This window comes from Dipodomys merriami, unplaced genomic scaffold, assembly GCF_024711535.1.
Source record: "Dipodomys merriami isolate MVZ:Mamm:240054 unplaced genomic scaffold, mDipMer1.0.p SCAF_2546, whole genome shotgun sequence".
NCBI classification, from domain to species: domain Eukaryota; kingdom Metazoa; phylum Chordata; class Mammalia; order Rodentia; family Heteromyidae; genus Dipodomys; species Dipodomys merriami.
The window spans coordinates 23,178-28,808 of record NW_027203989.1 but is presented as its reverse complement, the minus strand read 5'-3'; positions in this window follow the sequence as shown (position 1 = coordinate 28,808).

The following is a 5,631-nucleotide window of genomic DNA, read 5'->3' as shown; positions in this document are numbered from 1 at the left end:
CAGACCTGTAGGGACCCACGCTACTCTGCCTAAAGCTCCTTCTTGTCTACTCCTAATCCCAGGCATATTCTTTCTGGCCTTCTTTATTATTTGTTATCTCTAAAGAGAACCATGATCTTTCCTCTAGGGGATAGCCATTCCTCTCTGCCTAATCAGTGGCAGGCCTTTTCCATCTGTCTGCTCACTGAGTGGAAAGGCCTGGTCTATGCAAAATGGAAACCATTTCCCTCCATGTTGCCTGCCTAGGAACCCAGTGAACACTACAGGCCTCTGCTGGACTGAATGAGGCAGGTGGAATGAAGGCGGCACCAGAGACACAAACCTGGCACTCCTGGATTGTGTTCAGTGTAACCAGCCACCACACTGGATGATAATTGGCCATCCATAGGGAATAGACACACAGAGCAAATCATTTCTCAATTAGGCAAATGATCTGGAAGCGGTTTTTCATTGTGTCTAATGTAATGATTTTTCATGTAATAATGTAATGATTGCTTATTCAAGTCAGTTTGGGCCTTAATTACAACATAAATTTCTGATTAATTACTAGCAGGGATACTCATCAGGTTATACAGCATTATCCCCTTCAACATTACCTTTGCTTGTAGATATTTTTGTACTTATGCCACCTGTGATTGGCAAGGTGTGTGCAGGTGAACTGATGGTTAACAGTCCATCGAGGTCCCACCTCTACAGGATGCACCAAGCATTACCCTTCTGCCGACCAAATCTATAGATCACACCTCTCTCTGGTATGAAGTGAGCTTCAGAGAAATAGTGGAGCCTTTTAGCAAGGCTGCTGCCAGCAAGGAAGAGCTAACAAAGCAGGCCTACTGCAGGCTCAGCATTGGCTATAATCTGGGATCCTGGATCTTGGAAGAGCTTTGTCCAATTCTCCAGGGAACTATGTCTTCCTAGTAGTCATTTGCTTGTAGCATAGCTCACCATGTTTTTAATTGAATGTCCAAAGAATGTGGCCATGAGGAAGCTTACTTTCCTCTGGAGTCTGGAACTTGGTATGTTCCATGAAGAAAGGCTAGGGATCCACGCCAGTGGACTTCCCAGATGTTGGCTTTCTGCTTCCCTTCCCTCCCCTGCCCTGTGCTGCCCTGACCTTTTCTTTCTCTTCCTTCCGCTACCTTTCTTTACTGTTCCCTTCTTTTTCTTCTTCTCCCTCTCTCCTCCCTTCCCATCTTCTCCTCTACCCCTAAACAGAAAATCAAAATTCACTAAATAATGATACCTCCTGCCCTTTCCCCAGCCCTTGACAGTTACCATTTCACTTTCTAAGAATTTTTCAATGCTAGTTACCATATGTGAGTGAAATCATACAGTAACTCAAGCTTAGTACATTGACAAAGTATCCTCAAGGCTTGTCTGTTTCAGACCTACATGACACAAGTGATGCACACATGACCCATAGGACTATGTATACATTGTGTGAGAGTATGAATTTGTATATGTGTGGCTCATTCATGGTTCATACATGGTTGTGTGTCAGTATTTATATGCGTTTGTGTGTATAAATTATTATTATGCTCACATACCTACCATGTGAGTGAATGCATCACCATGATTGTGGTTCGGTTATATATTCCTGTGTTTTCACATACATGTCATTATATATGCATATTTATAGATGTATATGCAAACATGTTTGTTGTTCCAACTGAAGATTGTCAGTTAATCTTTCCTGCTGTCTCCTGCACATTGTTGCCTGCATTAATGTTTCTGCACTAGCCATAGCATTGCTGGAACAGGGAGTAATTAGCTTGCTCACTTTGGGTGAAATAAATATCTCAATGTGCAGAAACTATTAAGAAATGTAATGTTCAAACTTTGAAAGGTACTTTGCACTAAAAGGTAATAAAGCACAGAAGTGCAAAGGCAAATCACTTGAGAAATGATTTTTGAAGCTTTCTGGAAGAGGGTGAGTGTCTGAATCTCCCTCCAAGTTAACAGTGCACTCTTGGGCTGTCTCACCTAACGATGTTAGTACAAAACACACACACATGCCATCTTGGTGATTTATATCACAGTATCTTGAAATGTTTTTAGTTAGAAAATGCTTCTGTGTCTTTGGCTGAAGAACCAGAATGCTGAAAACCTATTTTATTAATTAACTAAGTTCCATACTTCACATTTTCTTTGATTCTTTTCCACTCCAGCACCCATCTAGGTGACTACATTATGTTCAGCATCGTGCTTTCTTTATTTGACAGTCTCCTAGACTTTCCTTGCTTTTGGTAACTTTGACAGTTCGGAGGCATATTTGTCATGGGTTTTATAGCACTGCCCTCAATTAGAATTTATCAAATATTCTTGTTACAATTTGATTGAGTTTGTGTGTTGGGTAAAAAAGTCACAGCAATACTTATTTTCAGAATCCATTGTATCATGAACCCAGGGAGTTGGCGTGGTGGGGCATAACTGTAATCCCACTACTCAAGGTGCAGAGCTAGGAGGGATTCTTCTATATGTAGATATGTTTTTCTCCCTCATTACTTACCTATGCCATTACTTATTTCTCTGTATTTTTACCTATGTATTGGATATGCTGTGGGTTATAACCTGACATTGCTGTCTTTTTTATTTATCACTAGAAAATTCTGTCTATTCGTCAGTAGCAAGTCTGCATATTGGGTCCTGTGTCCCACTGACTTCCTGGAGTTTTCTATTATTTTGCTAAGATCGTGTGTGTGTGTGTGTGTGTGTGTGTGTGTGTGTGTGTGTGTGTGTGTGTGTGTGTTGTCCCAGCCCTAGACCTAGTCATTTCTACAAGGAGTCTGGCTCTCCCCCATTAAAAAAACAGTTTGTGAAACTGTAATATGGATTTTATATGTTCTCATTGATGCCAGAAGTTATTGATTCTATTTAACTGAGACATAAGTTCTATATCTTTAGGTCTATGCCTTTTTAAAATTATCATTATAATGGTGATGTACAGAAAAGTTACAGATGTATAAGTCAGATAATGGATACATTTTTTGGACAATATCTCCCCTTCCCTTACTTTCTCTGTTTTTCTCTCCCATCTCACCAACAAATTGTATAGTTCATTTTCAACATAGTGTTCAGTGAATTTGTATGACTACTGAATTTGTTTGATTTTTGTATGACATATTTTGCAAGTTGTGGGGTTTGAACTCAGGGCCTGGGCACTGTCCCTGAGTTTCTTTGTGTTCAAGGCTAGCATTCTACCACCTAATCCATAGTGCCACTTCTGGCCTTCTCTGAGTAGTTTATTGGAGAGCCTCATGGACTTGCTTGCCTGGGCTGGCTTCTTACTGTGGCCCTCACATCTCAGCCTCCTGATTAGCTAGGAGTACAGGTATGAGCCTTTGGCACCCAGGATGTATGACTGATTTTTAATGCTGGAATGGTGCTCTCTCTCTCTCTCTCTCTCTCTCTCTCTCTCTCTCTCTCTCTCTCTCTCTCTCTCTCTCTCTCTCTCTCTCTCTCTCTCTCTCTCTCTCTCTCTCTCTCTCACACACACACACACACACACACAAACACACACATAGATTTCCTATGATGTAGATACTTCAGGGAAACCTATGCTAAAAATCATTTTTTTTATTGTGAACACACTGTGCAGAGGAGTTACAATTACATGGGCAAGATAATGAGTACATTTCTTATCAAGCCTTGCAGCCTCCTCCTTTGTTTACCCTTCACATCCCTTCCCAGTCTCCCTCTGCCCCCCACCCAATCCTCCCTCCCACCAAAATTATAAAGTTCGTTTTCAACATGAAAACTTGTACTTCTCATTGTTGCAACGGGTCCACCTGTATCCTTAAATGACTTGTTTTTATAAGGATGTGAGCAAAGAGAATTGAGAAAGTGTAACCATCTTGGCTGGGCTTATGGGAGAAAATACGAGATTCATGAAATGGAAAATCCTGGGAAATTTAGAGCTAGGAAGAGTGAAGCTGGCCAAACAAGGTGGCTTCCTACTGAATTTTGTAGTATTTATTTTTCCCAGTGGTTGGCAAGGGAGGGCCTCATCGTCAGGGGCACTAGAGACTTTGATTCCACTCATTTATGAATGGGACATTATACAGGAATGAGACGTTTTAGTCTTAAAAAAATGAAGTCATGGCCCTCTGTGGCTGCATTATATTTGAAAAGCGGATTATTTGAAAACACAATCTGTGCAATTACAGACTAATAAATTATTAACAGAGAGGACTTTTTTACGGCTCTTGGTGATGTATCCTGCTATTTTTGCAATTAATTTTTTTCTTTTTTTTATTTTTTTATTGTAAAGATACTATACAGAGGGTTACAGTTACATGAGTGAGGTAATGAGTACACTTCCTCTTGAACATTGTTACCCCCTCCATTGTTTTCCCCCTACTATCCCCTCCCTTCCTCCCTTCCCCGAGGTTCTTTTTTTTTTTTTTTGATTGTGATTAAGTGATTACATAATTTCCGGAAATTCACAGTATTGTGGAATAATGATGCTCATTTAAAGTCACTAGTTCATTCTAACTTTCCTGGAGCAAATTGTCTATCACAGTCTGTAATATATAACGGTGCTCACATGTTATATACCATATATGTGATCAGCAGCATGGGGATATTTGGTAGTGGTTCAACCAGATGAGTGGGAGTTCTTTGTTTCTTAAGTCCTGTTAGTTTTGTCATATCACCTAACATTTTGGATTTAGCATCCACTTATCAGGGAGACCATGTACTGTTTGTCTCTTCATTTTTGGCTTACCTCACTCAACATGATTCCTTCTAGCTCCATCCATTTCCCTGCAAATGCCATTATTTTGTCATTTCTAATGGCTGCATATTATTCCATTGTGTATAGATACCACAATTTTTGGATCCATTCATCTGTGGTGGGGCATCTAGGTTGTTTCCATATCCTAGCTATTGCGAACAATGCTGCAATAAACATGGAGGTGCACGTGTCCTTGTATATTGGTTCCTGTTGTTCAGGGTAGATGCCTAGAAGTGGTATGACTGGGTCATAAGGGAGGTCAATCTTTAGCTTTCTAAGGACCCTCCAGACTGCTTTCCAAAGTGGTTGTATAAGTGTACATTCCCACCAGCAGTGCAATAGCGTTCCTTGTTCTCCACATCCCCTCCAGCATTTGTCGTTGGCTGATTTGTGGATGTGGGACATTCTGACTGGGGTAAGGTGGTATCTCAGGGTTGTCTTTATTTGCATTTCCTTCACCACCAGGGACGATGAACATTTCCTCATGTGTTTCTTTGCCATTTTTATTTCTTCAATTGAGAAGTCCCTCTTTAGTTCCCTTGCCCATTTAGTAATTGGTTTGTTTGGTTTGGGAGGGATTAGTTTCTTGAGTTCCCTGTATATACAGGATGTTAACCCCTTGTCTGATATATTGCTGGTAAATATTTTTTCCCAATTAGTTGGTTGTCTTTCTAGCTTGGTTGCGATAGCTTTATCTGTGCAGAAGCTTTTTATTTTAAGGTAGTCCCATTTGTCTAGTCTCTCTCCAACTTGTTGTGACCCTGCGACTCTGTTCAGGAAGTTCCTTCCTGTGCCTATTAGTTCAAGTGTATCTCCTACTCTGTCCTGCAGTACTTTCAGAGATTCAGGTTTAATGTTAAGGTCTTTAATACATTTTGAGTTGATGTTGGTGCATG